This window comes from Trematomus bernacchii, unplaced genomic scaffold (assembly GCF_902827165.1).
Source record: "Trematomus bernacchii unplaced genomic scaffold, fTreBer1.1, whole genome shotgun sequence".
NCBI lineage: Eukaryota > Metazoa > Chordata > Actinopteri > Perciformes > Nototheniidae > Trematomus > Trematomus bernacchii.
Genome location: NW_022987593.1, coordinates 5,912,596 through 5,925,477, shown reverse-complemented (window position 1 = coordinate 5,925,477; position 12,882 = coordinate 5,912,596).

Here is a 12,882-nt window from a genome sequence, read left to right as displayed (position 1 = left end):
TTAGACAGTGAATACAACATCTAGAAATATCACAAAAAGGTGTGTGGTTGGCTCAGGTAGAATAAGGTGTTTGTTATGTAAAATACGCTGAAAGGCAAAAAATAGACGGATACATTGTTTTGCACTGATATATGTTTTGCAGCCCTTCATCTCGATGAAGATGAACCCCTAAAGTTGCCTTCACATGATAGGAGAGTTGCTCTTTGCTCACTGCGAGGTAGGGAACAGAGCCTTTTGGAAAAAAACTGCAAGTTAGTTGTATTACTATGGTTACTTCCCCTGCTAGCTTGCACGGCTCCATTCAGCTGTTATCTCATTGGTTGCCCATTGAAAGGTCAGTGACAATGAAGTTCTAAAAAAAGTCTAAAATAATTAGAACTTTAAGTGCAGTGCTTGGCGGCAATTTCAGCCGTGTGCGATACCAAGGTAGTGCTTCCTTCTGAGAAGTCAGGCGAGATTTCTCTCTCCGTTGAAAAACAGCGGCCCAGCCAGCGCAGAGCTGTTTTATCGCTGATCATGTGAAGGTATATCATCTCATATCAGTATTGGATGTAAACAAGCATTAACTCACATTTTCTTTTTTCAATTTTCCCAAATTTGGTTTCAAATTGTTGTATGAAAACCTGGCTTATATTTAATCTACTTCTCCCTCACTCCATCCCTTTACAGTACTTGTGTTTTGCTCCTGCAGCAGATTTTGCCCAAAATCGTTAACTGTGGGTTTTCATCCTGTTGTCACTAACAAGAGCATGAGACTCACAAACATATGAATGGAGAGATGTATACTAAATCCTCTCTATCCCTCTATATACTCCAAGTGTGGATTTATCTGTGTGTGTTTCTTCAAATGTGTGTGTGCTTGTATGAATGTTACAGCAGAGTACAATGCCACAGAAACAGCAAGAAGATTGAAAAGGGGATGATGTAAACTAATCTCTGTCAGCAGGTCACCTCTCCCTGAAGGCAAGGAGTTCATTTCACACTTACTCAAACTAAAAACACACACACACACACGCACGCACGCACGCACACACACACACACACACACACACACACACACACACACACACACACACACACACACACACACACACACACACACACACACACACACACACACACACACACACACACACACACATACATTTGGAAAGAATCATAATGCTGTCTGGATTCAAACAAATTATCTGCATAATGAGGTAATTCATTCTTTTTCTATACATAGTACTTTCATCCTATTGGAAAATATATGTGTAGTGTGTTTCTTTCAGTATTTCACTTATTGATCATATTTCATTTATAATTGTAGTATAGTTGTCTTTGATGAAGGATTTGCTTGTAGCCATTCATGTGTAATGGCTTTCTTCATAGCAGCCAAGGTATTTGAAAGAGGAATTCCTCCTGCTTCACCAATTTGTCTGGGATTTAGTCCACGTGTCATTTAATTAGGTAAGAGCAATCAAATTGGATATCAGAAAGTATGGTTATTTCTTTTGCAGTCTCTTGCCAGTATGGAGAATTAAAAGGATGAGACCAGAAGATATTAAAAGATTTGTATTCCATTAGATGTTCGTTATGTTTAATTTTATTTCATGGGTTTTGAGCTGGAGATATCTGAAGCAATGTTTTTGTTTAGGGTTGTGTTTTTTGAGATAGGTCTTTTGAAGACTGTGCCATTACCACTAATTATAGTGCAGTTAGCAGTCTAACTTTCATGTACACTACACACTGCCTTCACCACATATTAACACCAGAGGGCTTACACTGCATCGTAAGTCCCTCGTTCAGTGCTCTTGCTGCTTTACGGGGTGAAACTTCTTAAACATTACCCTTGGGTTACCCCATTGGTTTGGTTCACCAAAAAGGGCGAGAAAGGTGCAAAATGTTCACTGTCAATCTATTTAAAAAAAAATGATGTGTAATATCTGCTACTACGATATGAGAAAAGGTTTTTATGCTCTCGTTTTGCACTCTAAATACACAGAGAACTGATTTCTTCAACATTTTATTTTTCAAAAAACAAATGTGTTGTATATACATGTTATTTTAGGAGACAAAGTTGTTGGAAATCAGCAATAGGGAAGTGCCAGGGAGAAATTAAAGGTCCCCTATTATCATACTTGCCAACCTTGAGACCTCAGAAATCGGGAGCATTTCAAAACCACCGCGGGGTGGGGGGGGGGGAGCTGTATTAGATTAACATTAACATGCTTATTGTTGTTGTAAGGGCACTGCCTTGCGGCCTGTAGCACCATCCTTTATGGAGCATATGTGAAGGACAGGAGTGAGCAGAGGGTAGAGTTGTCGATTCTTGTTCTGTTTTCTGTGACTATTTTCCCCACCCTCTCAGACTTTCAGTTGCACGCGCTACTAAAGAGACGCGCTACCATGGAAACCAAACAATGGTGTAGCTGTATTAAAGTCCGAGTGGAAACAGTCCTGAGTAAATCTGATTTAGTCAGAAATCGGGAGAAATGCGGGAGAAATATGACCCCGGGAGGAAACCGGGAGAGGGCAATGAAATCGGGAGTCTCCCGCGAAAATCGGGAGGGTTGGCAAGTATGCCTATTATACTGTTTTTCATCAATATATTATAGGTCTCAGATATATACAAAACATGTCTCTGAAGTGTTTGGCTCCAAATACCCAACAGATCATTGCAGCATCCCATAATCCCCTCTGTTTCAGCCCTGTTTCTAAAGTGCTGATTCTCTGTCTGTTACTTTAGATGAAAATAAGGAGCCACTCCCCACGCCCCTCTGAGAGATATTTAGTTAAACAATACACAGTGGTGCTCTAGGAGGAGATTCAGGTGATAAGGTGGGGGGGGGGGGGGGGGTTACCTTGGTTGGTGATTGGCTAATGGTTACACAAGCCAAAAAATCGTTATGACATCATAAAGTTTTCAGACAGGTTTTTATATAAATGGATCAGGACAAAAAGTGAGCGGATCTCTTTACACAGAGCGGTCACATGTTTATGTATAAAAGACATGAAAAAGTGGATTTTGCATAATAGATGACCTTTAAGTCTTTGGGAAATACAAGTTATTGGGGTTTATCAATTGAAATAAAAGTGTTATTTTCTTTTTCTTCTTTACCTACTTTATCATATCAGAACAAACACATGTCGAGCGTGAATGAATATTTTGCTGGCACCCTGCTGCCTCCCAATGTTACATATATACGTGTATGTCCTCTACTTGCCTTGCATCAATGGCTTTTAATCCTGCGCCCCATTTCATTTATCATCCAAACATGCCCCTCCATCACTTCCCTGGCACTCTCTAATACATACAGTACCATACATCACAGCCAGATGCAGGCAGAGAAGGGGGGTCCAAAGACAGAGGAGAAAGCATGAGAGTTACCTTCAAGCAGGCCTAATCATCAATATGCTACATTTAAAAAGGACATGGTGAGTAAAGTCATAATGTAGAATTGAAGACTAAATATTCTAATTACTTTTTTGCATTTTTTTCTGATAAATGGTAACAAGATATGGTGACCTATTTGCTCACATTTTACAAGCAATAGTTAGTGATAATTTATATTATTTTATAAAACATTTCAATCCTTTTTCCTGGATTACAAATCCCCAATTCACAGTACACCAGGGGAAACTAAATGAGCGTCATATTCTGTGGCCTTCACATTCACCACATCTCAAGACTAAGGCGATCCTGGAGCAACATGTTCTTCGCTACCATCATAAACATCAAATAAGGGATTGTCATTTGCAAGTGACTTTAGAGATTTTAAATTCCCATTTGTTCTTTCTTTAAACTGATGACAATTCCTCAATTCAGGCTATTTGTCAATAGATTTCCAACTATCCAACACTTTGGAATTGTTTTAGAAGTAGAGTGATCCAAAGGATTACTGTGTTGTGGTTGTCTAAAGTAATGGTCGCTCCTGTAGTGGGCAGTGTTTTATTGACAGAGATCATAATTTATTAACTTTTTAAGGGTGCTGTAATGCGATGATTGATAACACAGCAGCTGCATAACTCCAGACAAGTCACTACATATGCTTGATCAGCAACTTTTTAGATCTCTATCTATTCTGTTTTCACAATTTATTTTGTTTTGGATCTCTGCCCACAGTTACACAACACATCACACAAAACCCGTTGGGAAAAAAGCGTTAAAGTGTATTGTCATAGTAGAACTCTGAGTCATTATTTGTATTACTCACACTCTGACATGTCAACATCTCTGCTGTGATAAAGGCCTTTAGTATGTTGGAATAGGATCTGCAAGGATTCTGTTGAGAGGAAGTGAGCATGTTGAGGTTTAAGTGACCACCTAAACGAACTGCTGGCTCATCCACATCTCTCTGTGCTTCTTCTTCTACTGACAATTTAAGTACATCCCAGGTGTAAATGAGTCCCTGTTTGGACGACTAGAATGAGGACCAGCTGGGCCTTTGGTCGTCGACATTTGAAAATAAATCCGTATCCTGTTAAAGGAGAGAGATGTTGAACGCAAAAGCCACTAGGATAAAAGGGAGAGAATGATGTATAGTGAGATAAAGTGTTTTCAATTGAATTACTTCTCCACCAGTGCAGCTGAGACCACACACACACACACACACACACACACACACACACACACACACACCCACACACACACACACACACACACACACACACACACACACACACACACACACACACACACACACACACACACACACACACACACACACACACACACACACTAGCTTGCACACGTGCCACTCTGCAGCTGCATGTTAAACCCAAATGCTTGTAAAAACCAAAGCCAATCAAATCTCCTCCTGGGTGAGAGGGCAGGTGTTCAGCTGGGGTTGGCAGATACTGTGAATGTGTGTATTGGGCATACTGTATGTGTGTGCGAGTTTGCGTGGGAAATCCACTACAGCTGTCAGCAAGCCAGCCATACCACGCATGGTGATCTTTCAGGGTCAGGTCATCATCTGAGCACGGGCTCTGATTGGTTCCTGTGACCTGGCTGTGCTGTTGTAACCCAACACACATACCCTCACACACACACACACACACACACACACACACACACACACACACACACACACACACACACACACACACACACACTCACACTCACACACACACACTCACACACACACACACACACACACACACACACACACACACACACACACACACACACACACACACACACACACACACACACACACACACACACTTGTTGACCATCTGAGAAGGATGGTACAGTTTTTTAACCTGAAGTTAGGATTTATACCCATACAAAAAACTCTCACCTCTTTCTCTATGTACCTAGAATAAAAAAGAAAACCTCTCAACTCTCTTTTTAAGGACACAAATCCGCCCCACATTTCTAAAGGCATGGATGGGGGATTGGCTGACCTGAGGGGGGCAGTGTGGCTCTGTGGTCCAATGGGAGTAAAGAGGGAGAGGAGATAAGAAATGAAGATGTCCCCACCTTTTAATGTGAACCCTTTTTCTAACAGCTTGCACAGCTTTGCCTTATGCACATCTTCAGAATAGAACCTGTGAATCGCTCTCTCCTCTTCTTATTTCTTTATTGATATCTTAAATATCTGATAAGCTTTTATCTCAGGGTGAAGACTAAGAGATCCTAAATAAAACATTTTGAGTTTACGGATGTTGGGTTAAGAAGAAAGAATTGGGACAATAACAGAATAAAGTAGTTCATCTTTTTGTTCACCATCATCAGGAGTCTTTACAACCTGTACAGAGTACAACAGCCTCTTTCCTAAGACCCTTGTTGCGGAAAAGGAAACACTCCCTCCTAAAACCCCTCCTAATTCATATAATCTGAATCAAATAGAATGCTGATTACAAAAATGAAAACATTTCCTCAGACCTTTCCTTGTAGAGAATGAGATATTTTCCATGCGCTATATTTCATATATTGTGCATCAGCACCTCTCATATAACAGAAAATGGTTTCTTTCCTTGTTGATCTGTATTGTTCACTTTTTGGGGTCTCTGACATGTGCTCAACTCCCAGAAGATTTATTTCTGACAACTGCAGTGGAGGCAGCATGTGTGTGTTTCAGCACAGCGAGTAGGAGACACAGAGGGCAGAAACAGGAGATGTCGGGGTGACAAGGTGCTGTGATGTGCATCTGTGACAGATGTGCATGTAGAAAGCATGTCAGGGGTGCACATGCACCAGTGACCAGCTCAGCCAGGTGCATGCATGTTCAGTGTTAATATGTGTGTGGCAGTTGGTATGTGTGTGGTGTGACCCTGAAGTCATGCCTTCATGCATGAACGACAAAAAATGCATATATTCTTCCATTCCTCTCTCACACTCTCTTTTAAAATGGCACTAAAACATACCTTACCCTACATTTGATTAAGACAGTATTTGTATTGCTTCACAGATAGAACAAGAATCATTTTAAGTGAACTATTTTGCCTCTGGTCTGCATAAATTAGTGATACTAAATAGCAACATTGTGAACTGCTTCTTACAAGATACTGTACGTCCTACATTTTTTAAATCAGGCTCTATTTTTCACTTCTCTACCATGATAGCTAAGTGCAGTGCTTTTTTGAGGATATTCCCCATTATCTTGATAATCGAAATTCACCACTATCCATTCATTGTGATGGTTAGTAATGGAAGACGCCTACCAGTATCTCTTAGACTAATTACATTGTTACATCTTGTTTATTTAATCCTTACACAAATTAAACTTTGAGGACAATTCCCCATTCAACAGGGAGTTGTATACTGGAGAATATTTTGGCTGGGACCGGTAAGTTCTGCGGAAACACTGCCGTTGTCTGACAAGTGATTAAAGCCAAGAAGTAGTCTGGCGCGTAACCTCCCGTGGAACTGCAAATTGCTGTTTTTACACTTTGGTCTTTAAATGAATAAACAATGAAGACATACTGTAATGTGTTAATTAGTGAGCTTAAGAGGAGTCAATGGTAGGATTTTCTAACTGTTGCGCAAAGCCAGGCTAGCGGTTTCCAGAGTTTGTGCAAAGCTAAGCTAACCGGCTGCTCACATTGGCTTCCTACTGTACAGACATGAGAGTGGTTAGATATTGTATCTTTTAACTCTGCCTAAAATTAAGTTTAATTGTCCAACTATTCCTTTAAGGGCATGCAAAATTGAAAAATATGTTATTTGAAAATCCTATCTTAGTGATAAAGTTTTATAATAATATGTTCTTGTTGGCCTTACCAGAAACCTGACTGAATACCATCAGGTTCTGTTGGCACTGGAGTGTCTCAGAGCTTTGAGGGTTTACGGCAACATATTGACTGCAGCCAAACCAAATTGAAACAATATAATGATCCAGTCTAAGGAAGCATGCCTTGCACAATAATTAGCATCAAGCAAATGAATAGCTGTGTAAAACTGATGGGCCTGGATCAGCCATGAAAAGGTCAGGACGCTGAGGAACTCTCCGTCTGATCCAAGTTACCTTTGTTCTGAATTCAAGATCCTTTTCATCAGACGCAAAACAACCAAGCTGTGCTGATCTGACCTTCCAGAAAGTTTTTGCTCATTCTCAACATCAATAGTGAGTCACAGAAGGAATGCATTTACTAGCTTCAGTCATTATGCGCTACCCTTAACAATGCGCTTTGTTATAATAAATGGTATTCTATTCAGAGGTGTTTTGATGTGTGTTCACTTACAAGCACCCTACAGAGACAAGTAAAGGTATTTTCAAATTCCTAAATGAATGCTTATCACTCTTTATGTGTTATGCTGCTGAAATTATACTTATATTATCATAATACAAGATAGATGTATGTGAGATAAGAGGGGAAGAGCATAAATGTATGACAAGGCATATAATGGGGGAAACGCTCCACAGGGGGAGAACATTTATATGGTGAGGGGATGGAACTGGTTGTAAGAGAAGAAGCGAGTTTGGATGAGGATGAGTAAAGGTCACGGAGGTGGAGAGGTAGAGAGAGATGCCTGGGTGGAAATAAATACGAATTACAGCTCCCGGCGTTTTTCCCTCAGGGCATTGCATCAGTTTTCTGCGAGATCTCTGAAACACCATCCACACCCTGTTTACGCAAGTACAGACATGCACACAAACTAAGTGGTTGTTTACATTTTCACATCAACTCCGAGCACTTTGATTTCTGTTTTGCGTTCCTCTTGTATTTGCTTTCCTTTTATGTGTTGGCTTTGAGTGTACAGCGTGTCCACTGTGTCTCCTTCTCTTCCGCAGTGGGATGCTGGATAATTGTATGTGATTACAGGTGCACGGGGGAAGAGCTTCAGAGTGAAATCCCAGAAGCCCGCACTGCATCTCTCTGAGACCAGCTGAGAGGCCCCGCAGTCAGGCCGAACACATGAGGAGCGGGGCAGCGTGAGACGAGGCGGCGTTCCAGATTCACTGTCCGCTTTGTTGCTGCAGGGATGACACACGTCAGGAGCTAAGAGATCGAGCACACACACACACAAAGAAAGTAAAACAAACACAAATATCATACACCCAAAGACTCGTCCACTTGCGCGCAGCTTGAGCCTTTCGTTTCGTCTTTCTCTCTACCCAGTCCACACAATGAAATCATTGGTTATATTTCTCTTTTCGTACTTCAATAGCCCCGCTCTTTCTGCTTTCTCACTTATTTCTCTTCATTCTCCTTCCATAAAAGAGTCCTGAAAGCCTAGACTGGATTTTCACACCCCTTTCTCCCTGCTTGACTCACTAAAAAAGGATCCCTCTCCACGCCGATCCTCCCTTTCTCCCACTGGTGTTACACTTATCCTCACATCCCTCCCCTTTTCTTTGAGTCCACTACAGGTGTGACCTTACTCCTTACAATTCCTCTCTTCATTTTTTTTACTCCCTCCCTTTTTTCACATGAAAGGCTTTCTGCGCCCCTCAGCTCACCCTCATCCTGCTTTTCTTCTGAATGCACCCTCACTCTTTCCTTCAGCCCCAGGAGATAGCTTGGATAACAGGTGGAGCCACTGGTTTAGGGGGATCAAGTTTCCATCTGCCTGAAATGCAAGAATGCAGCATCACCTTGGGCTGCAATGAAACCAAACAATACACCACCCAGATGCACACACACACACACACACACACGCACGCACGCACGCACGCACGCACGCACACACGCACACACACACACACGCACGCACGCACGCACGCACGCACGCACACACACACACACACACACGCACGCACGCACGCACGCACGCACGCACGCACGCACGCACGCACACACACACACACACACACACAGAGAAATCCATACACTGAAGCCATTGTATGTGTGTTCGATTAGAAAAGTGGACTTCTATTCATCCAGTTTAGTAGCTTCTAATGTTTTTCTCTCTCTGTAATTATGTTTTTCACAAACAAAGGCCGCTATCGTGAAAAATAAGGAATATTTCCAAATGTATGCAAGCACACAGCAAGAGTGTTAAGACTGTAAACACTCAGCTTTCACCGTGAATGTGCATTTTTTGTTTCACATGGCCTTGATCACATCATGGCAACCAAAGTCCCTTTTATGTTTCTATACATAACAGAGGATGTATGTGGTATTGATGGGGACTGTGCAATAGGTGGGGCATACATGCTGTGTTAAAGCTCGGTTCACATCCAGCAGCCTGTGGAAATTACACCACGGTGAAAGAGCACTTTACAAAAAAAACACAGCCATCGTGCTGATGTGAACGAGAGTTGTAAAGGCAACAAGAATAAGCAATTGATGCCGTTAGTCAATGTCCCACAGCTATGCTTTAAAATCTCTGTCTCTCTCTGTCTGCAACCACTTTCCCATTGTGTGTCTCCTATCAGCACTCCGCTGCTATGACAGGTCAGTTAATATTGACATTATCTCGCTCCACCACGATGACAGCTCGAGCTGCAGGAAGCCGCTCATTAGCTCTGCATGCGCCTGTATGCGAGTGTGTTTTGTGTGTGTAAGTGTGTGTAAGTGTGTGCAAGCATCATTGTGTTGATTGCCGGGACAGAAGTCATTAGCCTAGTCAAACAGGTGTTAAAGAGACAGGGGACAGTCCCAATGTTTGCAAGGATAACGATAAGATTGGTGTCCTCGCTCAGCCCCATCACAGAGCGGTTATCTTCACACTGCACTGTGAGTGTGTTGAAGAGGGGCGAGTGTGTGGGCGAGTGTGTGTGTGTGTGTGTGTGTGTGTGTGTGTGTGTGTGTGTGTGTGTGTGTGTGTGTGTGTGTGTGTGTGTGTGTGTGTGTGTGTGTGTGTGTGTGTGTGTGTGTGTGTGTGTGTGTGTGTGTGTGTGTGTATGTTATTGGTCAGTGAGATTACTGACTGAGAGGAGAGAGAGATTTGTCGAGCAAATGTGGCTAGATGTCCATGCACATGTCAGGTTACATATCCGTCTGAAGTTCACTTAAAAAATGAATTTGGTGTGTGTATGTGTTTGTTTGTGTGTGTTTGTAATTATATGTGTTTCTCCATGGGTGAGAAGCCATAACGGAAGCTTTGGTGATAGCAAGCAATAGATGGATTGGGGGTAGAAAATGATGTGGTAATTGTACTGGATACACAGGTAATTGGAAGCTAAATTGGCTTCAGAGTTAAACCGGTGAGCACTCAGTCAGTCCGTGTATTGGAACCAGATAACCTGCTCTGGGTGTGTGTGTGTTAGTGTGTGTCTCTGTGTGTGTGTGTGTGTCTGAGTGTGTGTGTGTCATTTGAAAGACTAATAAGAACTGGACACGTTACAAAATAAGCCCAATGATGTTATGCAAAATGAATGCTTGCGGAATTCCAAGCCGCTGTGGGTTTCATTTCAAAATATTTTTGTATGATTAAATCTGACATTTATTGGCATTCATTTTACTATTGCTGCTCGTGTGTGCTCTCGTGATCTCTTGTTAAGCATGGTGGGTATTGACAACAAGGATTTCATTTGAGAAAGGAGCTTCAATCTTGACCTTCAGAACTTGTGCATTGCACATTTTTAAACTAAAGGTTAATTTAAATGTTCTTTTTCTGCTTGTTTTTGCATGGCTTCTTCAATAACAAGCCTGTTTAGATGAATACGTTTTAGATTGTATTGTATTATGTGATTTTTTGTAATGACCTGATAAGATCCAACCTGTGGGGTTTGTACATTTCTGTCCACTTTAATACATTTGTGTATTGGCATAAGGCATTTTGATGGGTATATAGCAAACTAACTCAGGCTGCTATAAATGTTGGCATATTGGGCATTGGTCGACGCTATGTATTTAGTCTTATAACAATTTCAAAGATTAATTAAATATATTACTCCACAGTGAAAACACATCTCCAGTCTGATATATTTTGGTGAAAATGTTAGTCTTGTGATTGCATTAGCCTAAAACATCAGCATTCCATTCATCATCTCAGAGTCAATCCTGGCAGAACCAGGGAGTCTTGGTCTGTGGTCTTTTGACTTCTGGTTGGTTGTTCCTTTTTATTATGAAAAAAGGGCAGAGTAAATGGTGTTTTATATGAATGAACTTTAAACTCTCCTTCAAATGTATTAGTTTTTCTAGGGATTTTATCAAATAAAATCTAGCCTGATGCACCAGAGGGTAAAATCTGGACAACTTATTACCTCGAACATATTCCTTTATGGATTTCCAGCCTCCAAATTTATGATTCGGTTCGAAATAATATTTCCCCCTGCAGCTAAATGTGTTAAAATGCTGCTTACTTTCATTCACATAACATTACTGCAATATCCATGACCTGCCTCCTTTGGAACAGAAGAGAGCCTGGAAGAAAGTAAATGAAACAGCTTTATCAGAAATGGGGAATCAGAAGAATAGCACTGCAAATCTGAAATAAACCAGTGTGAGTCAGAGGTGACCAGATGCGTCATTATATTTAGAGTTTGGTAATATATTCCATTTCAAAAATACCTTGCTCAAACTCAAGGGCACACACAAAGTAGGAGAGAAGGCTGTTTAAAAAAATCTCTATTGCAAACAAATGAAAGTAACTCTGTAAAAGACACAAGTTTTGTCTGAGCTATGTTTGAAGATTGTAAAAATAGGGATGGTATCGTAGCAACTGGCACACGTCCAAAGTAAAGGAGCAGTCAATAACTGTCTCTACACAAGTTGCTGCTGTCTGGTGGGATTGGTGGAGGTGACTGAGGGGGCGACAAGGAGGCCAAGACCCGAAGGTGCAAAGACCACTGGGTGGGCAGAACATCCAGGTGTTGCTGATGTTTTGCACGTTGCGAAGAAAAAGAGAATTTGGAGTTTGACAGGAGAGTTTTTGCAGAGTTTTTTTGGTAATGTACAGTCAAGCAAAACATGGTGAAGACCCTAGCAGCAAGATGACTTACTTTAGAAAGCAATTAAAAGCCTCCCTGGTGCCACTACACTGGGTTCTCGGTTTCATTTGTGACAGAAATTCAAATAACTGACAAAATAAACATAACACTAAGGTGTCAGGTCATCTGGAGCTGTCAGAACCGATGTAATGCACCTTGGTAAAGTTTATACAAGGAACTTTACTGGAAAAATAAACACAATTCTTTCCAAAAGTGTTTGACACTGCCACTTGAAAAATCTCCAATAGGTGGTCAGCAGGGTTATTTTTATGTATTACAGTATATTGATCAAACCAAACAGCCATTTCATTAAAAAAAGGTTTTTCACCAAATGTATCAGGAAATGACTCATGCTAATAGAAATGTGTAATCAACATTCGACCGCAGTGAATGAACCCATGCATAATCATATACGCTGAGAGCAGCCATTCAGAGACAACAAATAAACTTGCATCTCTCATATTGTTCAACATCCAAAAAACCCTAGGATTTTTATCAGCGATGTTATTCTGCAAAAATGTTTTTTTTTCTTTTTACTTTTTTTCCGCAAGATATTCCTAATGTTTTTCAACAA